General features: G+C 34.5%; 1 long non-coding RNA gene across 1 annotated transcript; it reads right to left on the bottom strand.

Annotated features, from left to right (window-relative positions):
• Positions 1-922: 922 nt before the first annotated feature.
• On the bottom strand, positions 923-25,092 carry LOC137387621 (uncharacterized). The gene is made up of 7 exons (XR_010977928.1): positions 24,955-25,092; positions 19,453-19,509; positions 17,640-17,696; positions 14,911-15,043; positions 10,347-10,460; positions 4,878-5,015; positions 923-1,407 (listed from the first exon to the last, which is right to left on the bottom strand). It is a non-coding gene; the product is annotated as an uncharacterized lncRNA (long non-coding RNA).
• Positions 25,093-25,679: the final 587 nt, after the last annotated feature.

The following is a 25,679-nucleotide window of genomic DNA, read 5'->3' as shown; positions in this document are numbered from 1 at the left end:
ATATCTTGAATTAGATAGTCCTAGTTCCAAGCTCTACTTCTTCTTTTTATATAAATTTAGCTAACTATGATATTTAGTTTGGTTCTTTTTACTTGTAATGAACCTTTATTGCATCATTTAATTTTCTATCAATTGGTTAAAAAGGCAAACTAATCCCTGAAACCCCATTTCAGGGATTTTGCCAACAGAACCTAAGAAAACCGATTTGCAGGCACATCTGTGTGTGCTTTGATCTAAAGTTTATCATACGTATTATTCATAAAATTGAAAACTTATGCTTTCCCTTAATACCTTGTTAGTGGGCATGCATGGCAAAAACAAGCACTTTGTCCATTTAAAAAAAGTTGTAATAAGTTGCAATAAACGCTAGGATGGTATTGACATCAAGTAATTGGTATTGAAACCATCCTAGTTGTCAAATAGAAAACTTTTAAAACGTATATTAATTAAAACAGTGCATATATTCATGCTGCCAAATATGCCTGGTAGAGTCAGAGGCACCCAATTTTTAAAACATAAATGTCAAACATGGGAGATTTGCATACCTGTGGCCACATTTATTACTTATAAAATTTGATTTAGTCAATTCATTGCTACTGAGGCAAAACTGGGAAATATAGCATATGTGGGGCCCTTTGGATTATAAAAGGTTTCAGATAAGAGCTTTCGATGAAACCATGCAGTAACATTGAACACACTGTGCAGATTGCATGCATGTATATCTAACTCACATTTATCAACATTGGTCAGCATATTTTTTTAAAAAAGCCCAAACTTACTCAAAAGGAAAAAATTGACTCTTTAAGCAACCCCGTCAAGGAGTTGAGTTTACAGAAAAGGAAAGCTCAATATAAGTACGTCAAACAAATTGCTCAAGTGAGTGCAACGGTGACAAATAAAATATTTTTAAAACACAATGAGTTTGTATAAATCTAAAAGTCTTTAGTGCAAATGGAGCAACCTATCAAAAGCAGGCCAAACAGCTGTTACATTACCAAAAGATTAAAAATCAAAGCATTCACAAGAATACCATAAAACATTTATCAACAAAAGTGGACTATTTTATTTCTGTCAAATAAAGCTGTAGAGCTTCAAAACACTGAGCTCTATAATTGTCTTGCAAATTGTGCGACCATCTTCTGGCACCTCGAGTATAATGTGTGAAGTTGTGGTAGCTGTAACTAATGGCTCTGCACAACGTTTAAAATATGATTTTAGCTAGAGATCTTAGAAGCGATTCGCAAGAGAACTTTGTTGATTGTAGACACGCCCAGCTACAGAACGAACTTTAAGGTTGGATGTCATTCCAGTCACTTGATGCCTTTTTGGAAATTGAACATCAACTTGTTGTTTGAAGGTTAGGTAATCTAGACCACTTTGCCTCCACTGGTAAATATGCTGCTCTACCTGCAAAGAAACCAGTTATTAACCTGTTAGTATAGTTAAAAATTAGGAGAATGTTGAACACTACTCATTTTACAGACTTTCCCAAGATATCAAACCAGCTTTAAAACAATACTGACTAAAAAGTGTGCTCCATCATGTTGTTTTAGAACGCTTAGGAGATTGGCCAGAAACTTGAAGAGTAGGCTTTTGCAGCTAGCTATATTGGTGGCTGTACTAAATGTAGGTCACACAGAAGATGCTTCCCTACTGAAACTCTGCATAATTATGTTTGCCCTAAAGAGATTGCAGTTCTCACTATGTTGATGTTATGCCTAAAAAAAAATTAACCTAGTTAGCCTTAAAAAATTCTTGTTTCGATGTTGTTAACACAAGTTAACTCAATAAAAGTAAAAAACAACAAACATTATCATTAATGCTTTCTTTTAAGCTAAAGCTTTTTTGTCAAACTATTAGGTAAGAATGGTATCTTTTAAATATAAAATGTAATGAATAGTTGGGTTAAGAAAAGCTTTATTTTACAAACTAATAATTACAACGTTACCATTCCTCTTATTTTTAAGCAAAATGCACCAAAATCTACAAAATTTTACACATTCAGCCTGTACTGTGATGAGAACCGTGTCTGTCCATATAAAGCCACCGTTGGATAATGGAAAAATATTGCATCCCGCTGGATTTGAACTTGCAACATTTACCTTGCTAGACTGACACTACAAAAACTATGCTAATTAACCTTGTAATAATTTGCAATATTTGAATGCATAATTATTGCAACTGATAATCTTTTACAGCACTCTACACTGCCAGGGTATTTGTTGGTACAAGCCAAGTTGATTCAAAATCTTGAGCTGAGTAAAATTCCTAACTGTCTACACGGTCAATTTTTTCCATGCACAGATTGACTATGAATTGTATAAAAGTCCCTTTTCATTCAGTTGGCCTTTAACACTGTAAGGTTGGTGTGTATGAATATGCCTTTCACTGCAATGCATACATGTACAAATTAAGCATAGGGTTACTGCCAGGTTACTCTGCAAAGCAGAGTTGTCCTCTCGTGCACTCCAAACAAATCCTAAATATTTAGGATTATACATTAATCATTAATTATATAGACATTATTGAAATTCTTTAAATAGTTTAGAAGTTTCTATTAAAACAGATTTTCAGCTTTTTTTTACACCATTTAGTCTCTGCTTATATGATAAAGCTACTCTTTGCCATTAGCATGTCTGTGCAAATGCACTCGTTTATAACAGTTCATCTTCGTAGACTATTTGAGATGACCAAAATAAATTCTAGGTCAGCAAAAAATTTAACTCTGATGCTCATATCAACTGATTTGACAATTGAAAAACATTCAGTTTTGAAGGTAGTAAACATGAATTTGGAGATCAAACAGAAGGTGAGGTGAATAAAAGCCACAAAAGACAGGCTGATACTTGTTGCGGCTAGCTAACAAAGTAAAATCAGTGTCTGTATGACTTATCATTTATCCATCGTCGGGAAGAGCTTGGGAGCAAGATAGATTTTGATGAGACTAGATATCATGACATTCAGCTTGGTATACAGACGGTCTCCAACCTACGAACGAGTTACGTTCCGAACAATTGTTTGTACAGTGAATTTGGTCGTAAGTTGCTTCAGTGCTATATTTTGTATTATACCTTATGCTTAAGGCCTACATGTATATAAGTATATTGAAGGTTTATATTAGTATGTTTAAGGCTTGTATAAGTAACCTGTAAATTGGTTTGTACTGAAAAAACTTTTTAATAAAATGGAGAGAATACTGTGGTGGACGCCGGGCCATGACACAGCATTTCTTATTGATCGTATGTGTTGTCCTTTTTTATTATATCGTTGTTTTAATCGTTATGCTAGAACTTATCTTTGTTGTCCTTTTTTATGTGTCGTCCTTTTATTATACCGTTGTTTCACTCGTTATGCTATTGTTATATCTGATATCATGTTATAACACTATCATTTATCGTCACTTTTATTGTTGTCATACCAACTCGCTAGCGATCCTATTTATTCACCTTGTTAGCCGGTGTTCTCACCGTTTGCCGTTAGGACGGAACAGTTGATATTACTGAATATAACGGAGCGCTCTCATTTATTTGAGCAGAGCAGATAGATGTACGCTCCTCGAATAGTGAAATTTCCTTCGCTAATAAAAAAGCTGAATGAAACTACACACACTCTCTTCTTTTTATTTATTAGTCTAGATCGTGCCAAGTAAAGGTCGGCAAACTCCTTTACAATACATACAGGAAAAATAAAAAAGTTCTTTACACACTGGAGATACGTTCACACACTAATGCCCTGCAACGAACTGGGCAGAGGAAGGTGGATGCTGGGTGATGCTTCTATGTAGCGCCTCTTTCTGCCGCTAATAAGTCGGTCATACCGTCGGTATTATCGATGAATATACGCGCAGACCTGTTCGTATGTACCGTTGTGTGTAACTCGAATGTTCGTAAGTAGGAAACCGTCTGTATTAACACTCCAAAGCTTTCACTGATAGATCCCCTTCAAATATTTCTGATTTCTTGCGAGGCGAATCATTTTACATATTTTTGACAAAAATGACAATCTCTAATGACAAACTAGTTTAACAATGTATTGGTATCTATAATAGCGAACCCTATGCATCTCATCATTGCTCAAGTTTGGCAAGAATGTAAGCGATATTTTTAAAGACAACTATGAAAATTTTGTTAATAATTTTGGGAACTTTCACCAACTTGACACTTTACCCTATATGGCATTACTTATGTTGGTCAAACAAAAGCTTTACATAAATTATTTACATTGAGAGGAATTTGCGTTATAATAGGTATACATGTACATTATAGCAAAATTTGCTGTACAGCTATTCCAACCAGATAAAAATCTGACTTATGCCCATACTACAAAAAATTCATAATTTGAGTTAAAATACTTGGATTTAAGTTAGAATATGACCTAAAAGTCAATGAAAGGAACTTAAGTTTACTTTTCACATAGGAAACAAATACATTATGCTTATGAAACAATGCAAGTGTTTTGGCCTTAAAGTTTGGCTTATTAATGTATATACTTAAAAACATTACTTTTTATTTTGTGGGTTTTCACTGTCCACAAAAGACCCTGGTCTCCGTTAATCCCGAAAATTGAATGGTGACTGCAAAAAACAGCTATGACAGGCCGAACAGGATTTGGAACAAAAGGTACATTTCTCACAAACAGAGATTGTAAATGGTACAAAAATGCAAGTTAAGCAATACGAGTGTCATTCAGAGTTAAAAAAAGCTATAGCTTGTTGCATACTATTAGATACATCGTCCAAATACATATTATTGAAATTTTCGGACTAGCACAAAATTTTTCATCTCAATATTTGTAAAATACATCTAAAAAAATATTGTTTTTCACCAAGGTTCATTCTATGTCACTCAATATTTTGGTGTTTTGACACTCTAATTTACCTTCACTAAGTTCCTTTGTCCGCTCTCCTCTGACCAGAAACCTCCTTAAATATGTAAGCTTTTGTAACCTTGAATCGCCAATTCTTTAGATAACTTGTCTAGCACCAGAGTGGGTGCAGAACATGTTATAGCAACACCCTGCAATTAGTAATAACAAAATAGAAATATCACATTTTTTGAATGAATGATTTTCCGATTTAAATTAAACTCTTTTCATAGCTAATCAATTGAAAGCTCATTGCTTGCTGCAAAAAAAGGAAAAAACTGAGCAAGCAGAAGTGCATCTGATATTTTAGCTTATGACTCTCAATCCCAGCTTTGATATTTGTCACCATTGTGATTTGTAGGCAATAGAAGAACGCGAGTTAAGCAATGTAAAAACTTACTCATATTCTATTAAAAAAAAGGACTTCAAATATTGAAGTGGTATTTCAAAAGCAATTACTCATTCGTAAAATTGATAGTCAGTAGTCTGACCCTGATCTGGACTTAGCTTTTAGATATTATTGCAAAGTAAAGTTTAGAGCTGGTCACCATAGGTTTTAACTGTGAGTTTCAGTTCCTATCCCAGACACTATGCTTACATATAGTCTGTACAAGTGCTATCATCAGTGGACAGGCAACCAGAATGCAAGAACATGACAACTATAAACATGCAATAATACTTAGTCAATACTAAGAATGATTATGAAGTTTAAGAATATTAATCAAAATTACGTACAGTGGCACTCGCATACCGTTGTTGCTTGAAAGGTATGTTTCCAAAAGAAAATCTTGTCATTTTTCTAAAAGATTACTAATGCTTAAAGGTTGACTTGCAACAAAATTCACGCTACAGTTATTTGGTATCAAAAGATTCACCATGTCTTACTCTGTTGTGTTGCATGTGCAATATATGTAGAAATGTGATAACATGCTCTTAAAAGCTCAAAAGCGAAAAGTTAATCGCCGCCATCATGAAATTGCCGAAGATTAGAATCCCGTTCCAAACATGGGTCAAATGGAACGTAGCTCAACAAGATGGCTTCTGTTTACACTTTCATGCAACCTCATTCATTCAAATATTTTCACAATTACACTTCACGCATTCAATGAAACGATGTCTATTGTCCTCAAGCATCTGTTTCCTCATCACTGTATTGATGTCACTTTGAGCACTGATATCTCAAAACCTACCGTAAAAAATGGTTTAATTTTTAACCTTAGCTCGAAGGAATGCATATCATCATCTGATAAGCATGACAAGCCTGTTGGTCACCTGTGATAGTCAAAAAATGCTACGGAAATTATGCGCGCTGTTTGGCAGGAAGCATGGGTCACATGATCAGATTGCGACTAGACGATTAGATCAACCCAAAACAAAATTGTAAACTAGCGAGCATCTATATTTGGTAAGAGCTCTTTGGCGAAACCCAAAGTTTATGTCATAAATTAGTGCTACAAGAAGTTTTATATTGAGCCTTTTACGGAACTTACAATTCATGTGAGAAGATCACGTGTCAAAACAATAACCAAATCATTTTACTATGTCAGAGAAATGAATTGATTCCAATCTACGGCGGTTTCGGGATCGCGGAGATTAACTGTTTCTTTTTTAGCTTTTAAGAGCTTGTAATCACAGTTCTCCATATTTTGCACACACAACACAGCAGAGTAAGCGATGGTGAATCTTTTGAGACCAAATAACCGTAATGAAATTTTGTTGCAAGTCAACCTTCAACAAGCAAAATGATAACAAGCTCCAGTACCATGCATTGACAACTTGGGCAGCTAAGTCGTACATGCAAATCAGATGAGTATTTTACGGTATTTTGGAAAGGCCAATAATTAACCAATATTTGACTTTTCATCAAATTAAAGTACATTTAATGGGCCATTTTAGCAGCGCAAAGAAAGCACATTTCTGACGACCATTTGCACCAATTTAGGGCAGGTAGTAGGAGTGAAACAAATTTGTTCGACTTCTTTTAGTCAAAAATGGATACAAGTATTAGCCAAATGAAAGTTTGTTACGGAAAGTTCTATCATAAGAACATAATTTGAAATAAATTCTATAATAAACCTCTTGCAGTTGCTTCATTTTGTCCTGCAAACACATTAAAATCTGTAATAGAAAACAAGACACCTATACAAAATCAAAACTGGTAGTTAATTTCTGTTAGTGATGACATATTTTTTATTGTAGTTCTACAATAGCACTATAAGTTCCAAACAGTGCATTAACTATTAATATGTGTCATGATCACAGAATTCATGGTAAGTCGGGATTACAAGATTTAGCAAACACAATTTTGATTCTAGCCTAATTGCAGCAGATTATATGGTCAAAAAACTGAAGCACGTTTACCATTAGTGCAAAAACATAGTTCCAAGAAAACTGGTATTAAAGTTTGAGAAACGAAAACCAATGTAAAGTTTTGTTTACATTTCAAAACGACATAGCAACCAATATCAAGATATTGTGATATTTATCTAGATTTCTTTACTTGGATCCAAAAAACTATGCTGAATTTAAAAATCTAAACAGATTTTAGCTGGTTGTCAAAGAAATAGCTGTATATTTATAAGAAAGTGTATTACTTATTTTTGCAGATATTAAAAACAGCTTGATTGTATCGCGATATTGGGCACACCCAAATCATCAACCAAATCTTTAGAAAATTAACAACAGTAACATATTGCACACCATCGGTCACTATATACTTCGACCTCGCAAACTCGAATAATCATTCTCATAACTAAATCTGATTATAATTTTATAAAAATTGAATAATTATTCTTATTATTAAATATTGTAGTAATCTTGTAAGAATCGTTAGGAAAATATCACCACAACTCCCTTTACTTTCACTGCTTTTGACATCAGTTAGAATACCAAAGTACTCATTACAAGCATCCAAAATGTCAAAGTTACCTTTAAAATCGGCAAAAAAGAAACAATTATTTTTAGCGGACACCATTTTTCAGTACTTCTTGTTTAGCATAGCAACGGTTTTAAGTTTTTTTTCGATGGTAAAATACTTTTATTGGCTAAACTGACTTCAGATTCAGAAAGATCATTATTTGATTGGTCCAGACCTACAGGTTACAAAATTTGTTACCAATATTATAAGTTCAGTTGGTGCAACTTCAAAGTCGAATAACTCAACTTCGTGATTTGCGACTTAACCATGTTTTCTGTGACCGCAACCCATATGATCTACCTGCTGATAACTTCAACTCCTTTACTACCAAATGGATCTCTCTACCGCGACATAAGTGTTTCGTGAAACTTAATTTCTAAAAGAGTGTATAAATGGTTATAACTTTACACCCCAATTGTTTATTAACAATATTTTTATAGCAAGTTTGTCAGCATAAGTTTTTATGTTAGTTCATGCCCCCAAAAATATTACAAACGAGTTGTCGAGTGAGAGGGACCACTTTTCGTCCATTTTGAAATTACTGTGAGGTAAGCACAAAACTCTAGTCGGATGATTTATGAATATTATTAGTTTACATGTTAATTAATCTGATGAACATAATTACTCTCATTAGTACTATTGCTCAATAAAGTTGCTCAGTCTATAGATCTGAAGTTAGTAACCATTTATGGCTGTATTGCTTCTGAAATTACTGGTCATCAGTAAGAAGATTTCATAAAACAAGTTTTTGCAAAGCAAAACTATGCTCAGGTTGTAAACGCATTCTTATTTGCTCAACATATGCAAATAATAGCTTTTTTCAATAAGGTATAGATGTAATAAGATAATTTACTAATTAATCAGTAATCGGAAACAATTTGTACAAAAGCTTGCTAAAGCCGCATCATGCAGCACTTGGCCATACAGAAACACATTGCCAAACGAGCTGTACTATTGGTAGTTTAAGAGTTCACACTGAAACAGCTTCAACATAAAAATAAGACATAAGAAATCAGTGCAAAAACTGCTTCGTATTACATTTACTTCATGCCTTGTTGTAATTGAGCATCATACTGTGTGCACAATTTGGAAAAATGGCTGCAAGATCAAAATTTACCAAGTCTTTAATTTGTTAATGAAGCCGTGATAAAAAACAATTTAGACAATTTATGCAGAACTTAAATGCAACTGCATTTCATCAACATTTTTATAAGCAGGCTTAGTGTAAAAAAAACAGAGTAAGAGCCATACTACAAGTTCATGAAGTTTTGAACAAATTGTTACTTTACCCTTCAATATGTTGTAAAATGCTAAGACAAGGTTAAAAAATTATGGACGCTGTTGGAAGAGAGAACGTTTCAAATGCCTCTAGATTTCATAAAAAAACAGCTAAAAATGATGGCCAGGGTTCTTGAGGACACTTTTATTTGTATGAAAGATTGGTAGATAGAACATTATTACACAAACAGACAATTCCAGAATTAAAGCGCAAACATTGTGGCCATAAAGGGTAAATAAAAATTGTTTCAAAGTAAAAGCTAAAAGGCTATTGTGCCTGGTAGTAGTAGCATCATTACCATATCATTTTTCTATTGAATAACGTAATACACTTTTTATTAGAATAGAACAGACTTTGGTACATTAATTTGTCCTACATGTGATGGCTCTTATTAAAGACCTAATTTTCACCAATGAAGTGTGCCCTCAGATTAAGATGACCCTATTTATGAACCACACCGCCTATCAGGGTTTTTTAACATACACATTAATCAGCAGAAGGTTTTACGCCTAATGTTACCGACAAAAAATCTAAAAAGTGTGTTGCAGTATGAGCTTGGTCAGGTTCTCATCCTCTTTTGCTGATACAATAGGTAGCAATCAGTAGTCCATTTTCCAAAGGTTTATTTATTGCCCATTTCCAAAACCTTGGTAGCTGTAAAGGTCTAACACAGCTGTTTATTGCAATAATAAACTGTAAAAACAAAAATAATGATTCTCAAAAAACTTTGGTCGCTGTTGGCTGTTAACATGTTTTCTATTAGTTAGATGCAGGATGGCGATTGGTTTTTTCCTATTAGGTACACATATGACCGGCTAACTAATTGCCTACTCACTAATAAGAAATGTTTTGTACAAATATTTTTTAGCGCATTGCTCTTGGTTATAAGCGTACATTGTGCTGAGCTGCACTGCGCAGCCTGTTGTACGCACTCAGTTAATGGACTAGACCAAAATCTGATTGTGTTTTATAATTTTTCCATTTGGAAAACCCAGGCTACACTCATTAAGAAATACATTCAATCTTTAAAAAATGGTTAATATTTTAATACTTTGATATTGTATTTGTACAATTTAAATATCAATTGTACATGCCACTTCATACATGGTTATTTTGCTTCATAACTATTGTTTTACTGTTTTTGCGGATTGTCAGTGCTATAGTATTTTAGTGTAGCCAACTACCCAATGTAATGACTGCAGTCTCCAGAGCTCACTTTAGTCATCAAAGCCCAATTTAATTATCAGAAGATTAGGACTACAAAAAGTAGAGGACTCATCAACTTACCCTTCAGTTTTTCAAAACACTTGTAGGCCAATATGATTAGTTCTGTGAGAACATGATTAAAGAACAATAGTTCTGCGTGGTGAGCTCATCTTCGTTCTCCAGATTAAACAACTTCTACAAAAGAACAAAGATTTTAACATTGTATAAAAAAATAAGTTGATGAGGACTTTATGCACAGAGTCTATGACCACCTTCAATTTGGTATTGGAAAAAATGTTGAAAGTGAGCTACCGTTAAACCTATATTTGAATGCACCTTGATTTGATTGGCACCGCTATTTGGGACCACATCAGGAGATTGCTTTGAAAATCGAGTGCCATCTTTTTAATGAATGCCAACTCTATTTGAGGAGGTAAGTTACCTTATCAGTATATGTATAGGTTTAGGTATATTCGCCTTTTGTGAAAATATAGCAAGGAGCTTTTAAGGTCCAAACACACTAGGCGATTTTATTGCAAGCGTCATGAGAGCGAAGATATCGCTGGTGCGTGCATAAACACACTCGAGCGATTTACTAGCAAAATGATATAATGGGCACGCTCACAAACTGCCAATAAAAATCCGTATCATTAGTTTTTTCGGAGTTGTTGATAAATTTAGGCCAGTCAAAATGTCGTCGTCTAGGCTACAACATAAACAACCTCCACATTTGTTATTAAACCTATCTCCCTTTCAAAGAGTGTACACTGCCTACACTACAAGAAGACAAAAGAAAAACGATTCTTGTATTTTTAGCTGTATTGTTTTTACAATTTTTTATACATATTTTACGTTGTAGTGGTTTTTCATATTTAATATATTAAATATTTACCATTCTCAAGATGGTCAACCGGCGCAACGATTGACTCCGGATCTTGGTTTTCAACTCGTTTTTTTTTTAATTTTTTTATGATGGACAGAACTGGGAGTGCTATTATTAAATTCATGAACAATTGAGTGTTCGTTCTGAAGATGTTTCGTAACAAAATAGAAAATTGGAGCTGATGTACGTTGTTGAACATCGGTAAGAAATAATTACCCGCCGTAAAATTACATTCTGGTAAGAACTAACCAATCGAAATGCATCTCGTTAGCAATAAAGTTGTGTAGAGAAATTCTAGCTTTATCGCTCTGCATGAACACGCTGAGTGAATTTTAACGCAGATTAGCTCTAACGCAATATCGCTCTAATTATCGCCTAATTTGTTTTCACCTTAAGAGAATGCTTCAGCGATAACACTTGTTCTATTGAGTCAAATATGCTACAAAGCAAAAAATTACTCTGAATTTGTTGTCGGGGTTTTATAAAAACACCATTATCAGCTTTTCAAATGTCTTAACTGCCAGTACATCAGCAGCCATAATTAAACATTGTCCCAAAAACAAGCGGCCTCAAACTGCCTAAAATATCGTACTAATCAAACATTCCATGTTAAGTGGAAAGAAAATGGGATAAACTACAGCATTGAAATTAAAGCACTCTCACACTCACTTCATGAACAGTTCTGTCAAAATCTTTACTGATAACTCAGCTTGCACTTTTATTCCATAAGTGCCAGAGTCACATCTAGGAGCAATAGGTCGGCTTTGTGCTAGAGGACAAGCAAGGCTAAAAGTGATAAAAATTAGATAATACACAATAAACTTTCAAGTTCAATTAATGATGAGGGAGCAAAAGTATCCTACATGGGAGCTATTGCACACTTTAAACATGATATTTGTACCTCACAAACTCACATGGTCTTTTAGAGTAAAGTAGATGCTCCTATAACGTATACCTCCTATAGCATAAATTCTAGAAAAAGTCGGGCAATTTTGTGAAGTTTTTGCTTCGTACCGCGTAAAAAACTCCATATAACTTAAAGTGTATCATCGGGCGAGTTCTAAAGTTTGATTTGAGTGTTAGTCTGTCTCGCCACACCTGCGAGAAAAGAAAGCGACATACAGCGGTGTCAAAAAGTATTTGTCCACCTCAAACCTCACTGCCCATTTTAGGTAAATTTGTTGTAGTAGTCATGTAGAGGGATTAAACCCTGACAAACCATGCATCATTTAAAAGTAAATTAACATTAGATCTTGTTGACACCATCAGTAATAAAATTACGGTTAATCAGGGATCAATAATCATTTATAGGCCAATCAATGTGAATCAGTGCTTATTAACTCATTTTCAAACGCAATATGACATTATTAATTTTCAAGTGGAATATTATCACAACAATAAAGATCCTGTTGGACAGCATGTGCAGCAAAGGTTTACAGTTTTGCTTGTTAAAAGAGGAACAGCTAGAGATCCCAGAATTCATACCAGCGTCAACATCAACCATGGATAAGAAATGTGTCAACGACTTCATCATTCGCCTGCATACGATGGGCAATCTGAGCAATAGAAAAATAGTGAAGAAGCTTAGAGTATTTCAATCTAAAGAAAATTAAGTGGTAAAGAAATGAATGCAGCATCAAACCACCAAAGATCTACCACGATCAAGGCGTTTGAAAAAACCAGCTGTCCAACATGATTGCTGGTTTCAGATTATGAACACTCAAGCGCTCGTGAGGCTTGTTCACAGCATGCCTAAGGCTGCAGAATGGTTATAGTCTGCAAAGGCTACCAGATAAAATATTAAAATGCAAAACAACCCCAATGGCTTTTTTTCTGGGCCCATAACAGTACAAGACTGTTATTTTCAATTTAGAAAATAATTAAAGAAGAGATAATAACGAAATTTGCGATGACATATTTTCTGGTATGCAGTGTGAATTAGTAGGCAGCGGTTGATACAATAGAAAATATTTGGCAATTTTAAAATCTAGTTATTTCTATTTTTCAGCTCATTAGGATTGTTTTGATACAGGGTTTTATGTATGCGGTGCAAAATATTTCAAATTATGATGAATTTATTGCAGTGCTACACTTACTTAAACAGGCAGACAAAGATTTTTTCCCAACACTGTACATAAAGCATTATACATATAATACATACAATTTCCATGACATTCTGACTCTTGTGATAATTTGTCTGAAGTGACAACGGAACAGAGAATAGGTACATATAGCAGTGCAATTGTTGATAAATACTTTAAGGCTATTGGTCGGTGCATCTGAATGTCACGAGTTGGAGTTGCAATCTTGAGCTCTTAAGAACGAATAGATGACGAAAAGGTACTATCACTTTTTTATAGTGAAACTATTTTTTCTTAGTCAATTGTTGTAAGTCGCTGTCGGGTCAAACTATGCGCTCTTCATCAAATTATTGTTAAATTACCACAATCATGGTCTATTAAACCAATGAGGTTGATCATAAAAAGTTGTCGATGAAAACCAATAATACAGTTAAGGCACCGCCAATACATTCAAAAGAATTTAAGTCGGATTCTCACATGAGCGAGTTTGGAAAGGTCCTGAAATGGTTTAGACAATTTACATGTATGTTAACATTCTTATAATGAAAAATCCTTATCATTTAAACGTTCCTAGAACTGATCATCTCATTTTAGCAGCGCCTACTGTACAGTCATGTCTGATATGAGAGCAAAATGCATTCTGGGACAAAAGCTCGCAAGTTAATTTTCTTAAAGTCCTATCTCAAAAATGTTTTTTATATAAATTAACTAAAGATAAATTATTGTGTTGCCATCCTCTAAAAAACTACCAATAAGAGATATTACAATGAAAAAATACATGATTTTATTTATTCATGCTCTATACCCATGCCCCCAAGGCTACAAATACCTATGTAAAGGTTATGGTCTGCATTAAAATGTAGCAGTATTATGTACAACATAATTTTGAGTAGTGGCAGTATGCAGCAGTCCATACAGTAGCATACCGTATGGAGTTCTTACCTTTCAGAGAATCATAGCACTAATGATTGTGAGAGAGAGAGACCTGATGCAACACGCTTGGTACGCTACACTTTTGTGGCATCGCATAAACAAACTTAAAGTATAAATTTAATATAACTGAATTCAGCTTAATAAAACATTCTTGAAAAAAACGTTCTGACCTTATATTAGAGCTAATTCTATTTTTTCTTCATTTTAATTTTTAAATCATCTCTTCCTGGCTGGAAACTTCTCGATTTGCTTATACTCTCATTTTCAGCCAACCTTTTTAAAACAAATCTGAAGCAGACCTGACGGGAAAACCGAGTGATGTAGTTTCCGTAACTGGCCTTTCGCATCTTTGGGCATTTAGTGATACATCAAAAACCACCTTGCAAGCTCGCATCTCTAATTTTCTAGAATTTCAAGGCGAAAGTGGGTAGTGAGATAGTGAATGGTACAGAATTTGTGTAAACATAAATTGCTTGAATTCTTAAATCTATTTATTGGTTATTGTTATATATATATATATCAATATATTTATTTTGAAGGTTTGGGGTAGACTGACGCAATCTTCTGAAGAATCAATTGATTTCCTATAGCCGGTTTGTGTATTGACTCGTGTTCGCTTCAAATTCTGTATCATTTACGATTTTGCTACCCATGAAAGTTTATTATAAGTTATGACTAATGTGTTGAGAGTATATGGGAGGTCATTAAGTACAAAGCCCATCAAGTCAAGTAGTCAATGATGACTTACCAGCTGTTCAAAATTAGGTTGGGTACGTGTCTAATGACAGGGAAGAAGCGTTCAACTGACATTTATGATCTACTCATCGCCAAAATCTTCCGGAAGACAATGCAAGGAAGAGGACCTTGATGACCGCCCAGGCCTATATAGATGAAAGAACCGTGAGTCACCACCAGTTTGTATGTCAATGAATTTGATATAGAAATACATAAAGTGCTGGTCAAATGAAAAGCAATACACGAGATGTTATGGATGAATAGCTATGCAAATGGCTTTGTGCTAACCCTTGGTATGAAATATTACCCAAGCCTGTGTCATTAGACAGCAACCACATTTGCTAGTTAAAGCTCTAATTTTCAAATAAATTAGACAATGCTATGTAAATACATGTAAGATAATATCATAGTTGTTAAATATAAATACAAACTTGTAAAAATCCATGATACGAAACCGAGTTTTAACCCGTTGATCCTTGCTCGATCTAATCAATGCGTGTCAGTAAACCTAGACAATATGTCCAGCAATCCGAAGTTATTAATTTTTTACCAAATATAGCTAAACATGCTAACAATGCAATGATATTTGGTGAAACAGCAGTACAAAATGTCGGACAACCTACAGCAGATGTCATCAAACAGAAAAAAACAGTATGTCACCATTATTCGGGCTAAAACTATAAAAGTTCGCATGATTTTAAAAACTCATTAAACATTTACAGATAATATTCATCCATAGCACACTCATCATCCTTTCATGACTCAAAATATACTGGAAATTTATATTTATTATCATAAAATTCCACATTTGTATCACAGTCATTTATGACCTACCAACGAATGAGTCATATTGATTGTTTTGCGATATCATTCTAATAAAATGAGTTATTATAATGAAAGAAGGAGATAAAGATAAGTGAAAAATGTTACAAATGGAAGTGAAATTCAGAATCTAACATCCTGCAAAAAAATTAATTTTATTAGTTTTTGCTGTTGCTTAAAAACATATTTTGTAAACAGAACCATATAGAAGCCTGTATTCCGCCATTAAGGTTTCTGCCACAGCCTACGCAATTCCGTAATACCAGCTGTGAGGGTTCAGAGGGCTAACATTGATGAGATACTGCATTATTTACTGTTTTGGTTAGTATTGTTCCTTATACCTAAATTGTAAAAACAAATGAAAAATAATTTTCTTTTGTTTTGCAGGTACAACTACAAAAACATTGACAACAAGCGTGATAATCTCAAATCAGAAGATTGGAGACTAAAATTATAAAAACACTACACCATTCTATGTCATTTTAATTGAACAAGTTGAACTGACTGAAACATGCTACATCTCCGGTGTTTTTTGTGTAAAACCTAACTTAATACATGACACCAACATAGTCAGCGTGATATTTAAATGCAACTATAATTATTTCCCGAGTTGCATTAGTCCATAGCAAGCATAGTTGCTGAATATTGCACATCTTTCAAGTGGAGTAAACCCAGCACTTATACATTCTGCTCAAAGAGTTCTTGTGCCAAATCTCAAACTCAGCAGTCAAAATTCTAGCCAACAAGATAAAAATACTCAAACTTTTAAATATCAAGATTTGAGAGAAGATAATTCCCGAATTTCCAGTGAGTATAATACTACTTTTTACTAACAAAAGTCAACCAAAATACCATGAGAACAGTAATACACAGTGTGGGTAAGGTTAGTCGGCTAGGCTATTAAAAACTAGATGAAATCATAATTGTTATATACAGGGTTTAGCTTTATAAGAGGGTCAGTATGGTGTAATCTCAAGAGTTCAAGGCAGAGACTAAAATTATAAAAACACTACACGACTCCATGTCATATTTAATTGTACTAGTAGAACTGACTGAAACATGCTATATCTATGGTGTTTTATGTGTACAACCTAAATTATTACAAGACACCAGCTTAGTCATCATGATATTGAAATGCAATTATAATTATTTTCATAGTTGCATTAGTTCGTAGCAAGCCTGGTTGTTGAATATCACACATCTTTCAGTCCCAGTAAACCCAACATTAATCCATTCTGTTCAAATAATTCAAGCACCAAATCTCACACGCAGCAGTCTAAATTCTAGCCAACAAGATAAAAATACTCAAACTTTCTAATTACAAGATTTGAGAGAAGATAACCCCATGAATTTTCAGTGAGTTTCACTGCTAGTGCCAAACCCTAATTTGTACTAACAAAAATCAGCCACAATACAATCAGGACAGTACTACGCAGTGTGGATAAGGTTATTCGGCTAGGCTATTAAGAACTAGATGAAATCATATTTGTTATAGACAGGGTTTAGCTTTATAAGAGGGTCAGTATGGTGTAATCTCAAGAGTTCAAAACTTTCAAGTTAGAAACATTGGAAAACATTGAAACCAATGTTCAGAGGCTAAGCATGACACTAAACCACAAAAATGTTCATTTTAATGTCATGACCAGAGCTATATTGATTGCTAATTATGATTTTTGTAATGTGGGTCTACAGAAAAACGCTATCTTAAATAGTACTCCACCCTTTCTTATTATAATTAGTTAAAACAATATGATTTTTAAATTTCTTGTTGGCATGAGTAACAGTAACAAAATAACAAGAAAAGAGGGCGTTCAGCTAAAGACTAAGTCACAGTTGTTATCAAAATTATAGACCATATAATTAAACCCTGAAAATAAAATTGAAAAAAGAGTCTCACTGTTTTATCTTGTCAGTACATACCTGCAACCAAAAGCAAGTCAGGCATCATAGCATCATTACGAAACACGATTGCAGAATCTACAGAAAAAAAAAGACAATTGATGGTGAGCATGCATTCATGTTGACCAAGATAAGTTAGTCAGTACATCACAAGTTAGACAAAGACACACGAGTAACGCATGTAAACAAGTGCCAGCGAGGTGTTGACAGTGGCTGATGGGATTAGCCATTTCTCTGAACTAAACAATCACCAGCCACGCTATTACATAATGCCATACACTCAGCTATACACAAATGAATGTTTAAATAATGCTAGCTACTAGATTATGACCTTCAGTTCTTGAACTGGGTAATGTCTGGCTCTGAAAGCTAAAGCTTGCAAGATACAAAAGGTGTTCCACAGCACATTGGAGAACTATCAAGCAAATTTAGTCATTGATTTTGCTAATGCTGCACACAAATTTGTTGCTAACTAGCATATTAATGTGTATACAGAGAGCTTAATTATTTTGCATGTATCTGTATCATGGTTCAAAAGCAAAGCTTGCTGAAAAATTATTTAGTAATTCATATCTACCAAAGCATTATGAATTATAGCAACTCTCGACTACTGCCAATCGCTGGACATTTCTACAGTTTCTTCGGCTTTTATGACTACAGAGGTTTTCTTGGTTTGCGATTAGGTTATCTGGAGTGTTCTTGTCCCTGCATGCACATATATCTTTTTTGATCACTCAAACCTTATCTCTATCTCTTCTTCGAGTACATAGAACAGTTTAAGTATTGTTCAATATATATACTTAAATTGTAATTTTACAGGTGAAAATAACTTTTTATCATTTTGCAGGTAGAACTAAAAAAAACATTGGCGACAAGCGTCAGAATCTCAAATAAGAAGAATGGAGACTAAAATTATAAAAACACTACACGACTCCATGTCATATTTAATTGTACTAGTAGAACTGACTGAAACATGCTATATCTATGGTGTTTTATGTGTACAACCTAAATTATTACAAGACACCAGCTTAGTCATCATGATATTGAAATGCAATTATAATTATTTTCATAGTTGCATTAGTTCGTAGCAAGCCTGGTTGTTGAATATCACACATCTTTCAGTCCCAGTAAACCCAACATTAATCCATTCTGTTCAAATAATTCAAGCACCAAATCTCACACGCAGCAGTCTAAATTCTAGCCAACAAGATAAAAATACTCAAACTTTCTAATTACAAGATTTGAGAGAAGATAACCCCATGAATTTTCAGTGAGTTTCACTGCTAGTGCCAAACCCTAATTTGTACTAACAAAAATCAGCCACAATACAATCAGGACAGTACTACGCAGTGTGGATAAGGTTATTCGGCTAGGCTATTAAGAACTAGATGAAATCATATTTGTTATAGACAGGGTTTAGCTTTATAAGAGGGTCAGTATGGTGTAATCTCAAGAGTTCAAAACTTTCAAGTTAGAAACATTGGAAAACATTGAAACCAATGTTCAGAGGCTAAGCATGACACTAAACCACAAAAATGTTCATTTTAATGTCATGACCAGAGCTATATTGATTGCTAATTATGATTTTTGTAATGTGGGTCTACAGAAAAACGCTATCTTAAATAGTACTCCACCCTTTCTTATTATAATTAGTTAAAACAATATGATTTTTAAATTTCTTGTTGGCATGAGTAACAGTAACAAAATAACAAGAAAAGAGGGCGTTCAGCTAAAGACTAAGTCACAGTTGTTATCAAAATTATAGACCATATAATTAAACCCTGAAAATAAAATTGAAAAAAGAGTCTCACTGTTTTATCTTGTCAGTACATACCTGCAACCAAAAGCAAGTCAGGCATCATAGCATCATTACGAAACACGATTGCAGAATCTACAGAAAAAAAAAGACAATTGATGGTGAGCATGCATTCATGTTGACCAAGATAAGTTAGTCAGTACATCACAAGTTAGACAAAGACACACGAGTAACGCATGTAAACAAGTGCCAGCGAGGTGTTGACAGTGGCTGATGGGATTAGCCATTTCTCTGAACTAAACAATCACCAGCCACGCTATTACATAATGCCATACACTCAGCTATACACAAATGAATGTTTAAATAATGCTAGCTACTAGATTATGACCTTCAGTTCTTGAACTGGGTAATGTCTGGCTCTGAAAGCTAAAGCTTGCAAGATACAAAAGGTGTTCCACAGCACATTGGAGAACTATCAAGCAAATTTAGTCATTGATTTTGCTAATGCTGCACACAAATTTGTTGCTAACTAGCATATTAATGTGTATACAGAGAGCTTAATTATTTTGCATGTATCTGTATCATGGTTCAAAAGCAAAGCTTGCTGAAAAATTATTTAGTAATTCATATCTACCAAAGCATTATGAATTATAGCAACTCTCGACTACTGCCAATCGCTGGACATTTCTACAGTTTCTTCGGCTTTTATGACTACAGAGGTTTTCTTGGTTTGCGATTAGGTTATCTGGAGTGTTCTTGTCCCTGCATGCACATATATCTTTTTTGATCACTCAAACCTTATCTCTATCTCTTCTTCGAGTACATAGAACAGTTTAAGTATTGTTCAATATATATACTTAAATTGTAATTTTACAGGTGAAAATAACTTTTTATCATTTTGCAGGTAGAACTAAAAAAAACATTGGCGACAAGCGTCAGAATCTCAAATAAGAAGAATGGAGACTAAAATTATAAAAACACTACACGACTCCATGTCATATTTAATTGTACTAGTAGAACTGACTGAAACATGCTATATCTATGGTGTTTTATGTGTACAACCTAAATTATTACAAGACACCAGCTTAGTCATCATGATATTGAAATGCAATTATAATTATTTTCATAGTTGCATTAGTTCGTAGCAAGCCTGGTTGTTGAATATCACACATCTTTCAGTCCCAGTAAACCCAACATTAATCCATTCTGTTCAAATAATTCAAGTACCAAATCTCACACGCAGCAGTCTAAATTCTAGCCAACAAGATAAAAATACTCAAACTTTCTAATTACAAGATTTGAGAGAAGATAACCCCATGAATTTTCAGTGAGTTTCACTGCTAGTGCCAAACCCTAATTTGTACTAACAAAAATCAGCCACAATACAATCAGGACAGTACTACGCAGTGTGGATAAGGTTATTCGGCTAGGCTATTAAGAACTAGATGAAATCATATTTGTTATAGACAGGGTTTAGCTTTATAAGAGGGTCAGTATGGTGTAATCTCAAGAGTTCAAAACTTTCAAGTTAGAAACATTGGAAAACATTGAAATCAATGTTCAGAGGCTAAGAATGACACTAAACCATAAAAATGTTAATTTTAATGTCATGACCAGAGCTATATTGATTGCTAATTATGATTTTTGTAATGTGGGTCTACAGAAAAACGCTATCTTAAATAGTACTCCACCCTTTCCTATTATAATTAGTTAAAACAATATGATTTTTAAATTTCTTGCTGGCATGAGTAACAGTAACAAAATAACAAGAAAAGAGGGCGTTCAGCTAAAGACTAAGTCACAGTTGTTATCAAAATTATAGACCATATAATTAAACCCTGAAAATAAAATTGAAAAAAGAGTCTCACTGTTTTATCTTGTCAGTACATACCTGCAACCAAAAGCAAGTCAGGCATCATAGCATCATTACGAAACACGATTACAGAATCTACAGAAAAAAAGACAATTGATGGTGAGCATGCATTCATGTTGACCAAGACCAGTTAGACAGTACATCACAAGTTATGGTGTGTTTACACTGGCCAGGACCGACTCCGATTAGGTGCCAATACTCTGACTCAGACCGGTACCTCAGACATTTCACGTATGGGTGCCGACACCGACTCCCCTTTACATTGCAACGATCGAACCATTTTTTTCGGTACCAACAGCCAATCACAGCGCTTCACCGTTCTGACCTTCACCCAACCACGCAAAGACGAGTACACATAAAAATCAACGCGTTTGATGTGGAAAATTATATACTAGTACTACACTATTACTACTGCTCCTACTACTACCGCTAGAAGCAACTACTGAATGCCGAATGGAATCTTCCGATGACGATTAGATTTTGTTGATGGCAGGATCAGCTGCGGGAGCTCTGACAGTCTTTATTATATGTAATTATATGTTTGTATATATTTTATGTCTATAAATATTTTATTATATGTGTTTTCCTTTTTATTATAGCCTTGTTACTCGTTAGGCTATCAATTGTCGTCGTTTATGTTGTCATATCAACGCACTAGCGGGCCTAATTATTGGCCATTTAAACATTGTTACCTGGTGTTCCTACTCGGTTCCGTTAGCCGGAACGGGCAATTTTATTGTATATAAGGGCGCAACGCTCACTTAGTAGACAGAGCGAATGGCCGTACGCTCCTCGGCTAGTAAATTTCCTTCGCTAATAAAACCTTGAATAAAATAACACTCAATTTATTTCTGTATGAAATAATTTAGATCGTGCCAAGTAAGGGCCGGCAAATTCCTTTAAAGTAGTACATGTAGTTGAACTAGTAGTAGTACTAGTAGTAGTCATACAACTGGCTATTCACTTTTAATTAATTTAAATAAAAGCTCACTATCAGAAAGAGCACTAGGGAAAGTTTAATGACAGTCTCCTAGCCTCTCATTAAACCTAGCCCTTTCGTTTCATAAACTTAGAACTGCCATTAAAGCTTAGGCTCAATTAATCAGAGGCTCCTAGCTTATGATTGGCTGATGAGCTGCTGGGATTCACCGGACACCGACTTTCAAATCAGCACCAACACCGATCTCTCTGCTCACACCTACCGATGCCGACACTGACTCATCAAATTGGTCTGCGCTCGACAAAATGGGTGACAAAATCGGCCAGTGTACACGCACCATTAGACAAAGAAGCATGAGTAATGCGTGTAACAAGTGCCAGCGAGGTGTTGACAGTGGCCGATGGGATTAGCCTGAACTAAACAACCCCCAGCCATGCTATTACATAATGCCATACCCTCAGCTATATACAAATGGATGGTTAAATAATGCTAGCTACTAGATTATGACCTTCAGTTCTTGAACTGGGTAATGTCTGGCTCTGAAAGCTAAAGCTCACAAGAGACAAAAAGGGTCCTGCAGCACACTGGAAAACTATAAAGCAAATTTTAGTCATTGATTTTGCTAATGCTACACACAAATTTGTTGCTAACTAGCATATTAATGTGTATACAGAGAGCTTAATTATTTTGCATGTATCTGTATCATGGTTGATTAGCCAATCGAAAAAATGTTCAAAAGCTAAGCTTATGGCAAAATAGTCATTTTCTCTTAAGTAATATCTGCAACTGGGAATATTAATAATATCATTCAATAATATAAACATCCATGGTAAAAGATTTTTCTCATGTCATGCGTATCTAATATCCTTCACAAAGCCTTGTTAGCAAAGCTGATGCTACATGTAGTTCTAGCATTATACAATGTTGCTCATTTTACATCCATTTTTCGTCCTAAATTTCTATACTGAAAAATGAACTACTGCTAACTTTTGCCTTGCAATGGAAGCTTTGATAAGCATATGGTACGGAAATTATTTTTGTATGAACATTACAATATAAATTACAGTCAAACATGGATAACTCGGCCACGGATAGCTCGAAAACATGGTTAATTCGAACAGTTTCTTTGGTCCGTTCCTACGTAATGATAAATTGCTATAGATAACTCGAACTCAACACTGTTAATTCGAACTGTTTTTTTGCCCAACAGCTACCGAAATGGCCTATTCAAAGCCATAGAGGTAAACTTCATCTTTTCGTAATTCATAAGCGTCGTTATTACCACCATCGGCAAAATATTTTTGTCAACGACTTTTCTAAAAGTTTGGTGAAATTTGATTTATACTGCGATACGATGAATAGCACGGGCTAGCCGGGTCACGCGCGCAAGAATTTTCGCCACGCACATACAAAACAAAAATCGCATGTTGTTTTGTATGTGCGTGGCGAAAATCCTTGAGTGCGTGACTCGGCTAGCCCATGATGAATAGTTTTCCGACGTTGATTCCGTGTTGAATCAACGTCGGAATGTTGAATGTTTAAAACGTCTTAAAAAATGTTGTAATTAAACGTATACGTTGTCTGAGCTACAAAAAACTATTCATCGTTTGACCTAAACACAGAATACGTGTGTACATTCAATAAGTATCTATTAAAAAAGCGTGAGTGATATAGAATGTACCGTAAAACCTCGTAAAACTTCTAATTGAACTGCCTCGGAGTGTTGCTCTTAACGAATCCCAGGTAAAGTAAGGTAATCTGCATAAACTTCAAGAAAAAACGGCAAAATTGATCGTGGGTAAAACCCCAAAAGAAAAAAATGTCTTTTCTTTTGAGCATTTCAACAACGATCAAGTTTTGCCAATGTCAATCTGAAAAACGTCCTGGCAATAACATCACCTCAAACAACAAACCAATCTCAAGTGATAGAAAAATCTCTATACTTTTTCATGAAAACGTTTTAAACTTTACATTAGAAGCATTTAATTTGAAACAAACCATTTGTGCTTTTGATTTATATTATAGTTTGTATATGTACATGCATCTACTAATAAATAAGTAAATATATGGACTTGTGACAGTGCTCTGATAACTTGAATGCTCTGATAATTCGAACACTTTTGCTCGGTCCCTTGAAGTTCGAGTTATCCATGTTTGACTGTATATACCATTTCACTATTCAGTTCTTAAACATCCTTCTGTAAACCATATCATTGAAACAGTTGCTGTACATTTTTGAATCTCTTGAAATCTTTAAAAAGTTGAAAAACTTACCATTCGCGACCTTGAAGCTTTAATGTAAAGCATGCAGCTAGCAACCAGTTAGCAAGACAACATTTTTCTGTAATCCATATCTACGGAAACATTACCAAGGATAGCGACTCTCAATTCTTGCAAATCATTTGACATTTCTTCAGTTATCTTCAGCTTTTAAAACTACATATGTTGTCTTGGCCTGCGCGGTCAGGTGAGTTTTTGTACCTGCATATTTTTTGCTCCCTATAACTTTATATCTAAGCATTCATAACAGCCTTTCTCTTCTTTGATTTTCTGCTTTTCAGTTGTTATACGACTAACACATATATAAAGTCAGAATGACTGCGTTAAAAACATGAACATGAAATAAATGTTAGGCTACAATCATTCAGGCTTCTAATAAAAGTCCTAATTTTTTGTTACTTTGGATGAGTGACAACCACAAATTCTTTAGTTCAATGTAATCCCCAAGGTACATGGTAAGCCAGAGCTAAAGCATAAGCACACATACCTGCTACCTCCACTATCTGTCCTATTTCTTAAATAGAGTTTTAGCCTATCCTTGTTTGTCTAAATCAGAAACTAAAGCTAAAAGCCTGACTGTAACGAGATGGAATGAGGTAGATTTACAGCCTTACTTAGGCCTGGTTCAAACCAATATGGCATCTAAGACACGCGTGACAGAGTACCTGTTATGCAAGCGATCGCTCATGGACTACAAGCTCAGAGTGCGCGACTATTATGTCCTACAGAAAGAAATGTCGTCATTTGCGCAATTAAATTAATTTGATGCCCATACGCAGCTACACAATTTGTTTGCTTTCCAGCTGTTGGATACATAATGAGTCGAGATTACGCAGCTGTCCCCAGGTCTGAACCCGGCCTCACCTTAGCATGCGCAGACAAAGGAGTGCCACACTGATAATTTCAAGATAAGATAAACTTCACTACAGGATTTGTAAATTTTTGATGGTTTTAATTTATACGCTACCACGTGCACAATAATATATATATATATATACAATATATCATTATATTTTTAAAACAACAACTGCAAGAGACTTGCCAAATCATTAGTTCAAAAGGCAATGATGAAAGCGGGGATAAATTGAGCACAAATTTAAAAAACAATATATGCATAGTGCATAAAATGCTTTAGAAAAAAATATATTTGAAGCATATAGGTGTCTTTTAATGCTTTTTAAATGCTTTCTGGAAGGCTCACCTATCTGGTAT

The sequence above is a fragment of the Watersipora subatra genome, chromosome 2, assembly GCF_963576615.1.
Source record: "Watersipora subatra chromosome 2, tzWatSuba1.1, whole genome shotgun sequence".
NCBI lineage: Eukaryota > Metazoa > Bryozoa > Gymnolaemata > Cheilostomatida > Watersiporidae > Watersipora > Watersipora subatra.
Note: the sequence above shows the minus strand (reverse complement) of the source record. Positions and strands in the feature narration are given on the sequence as shown.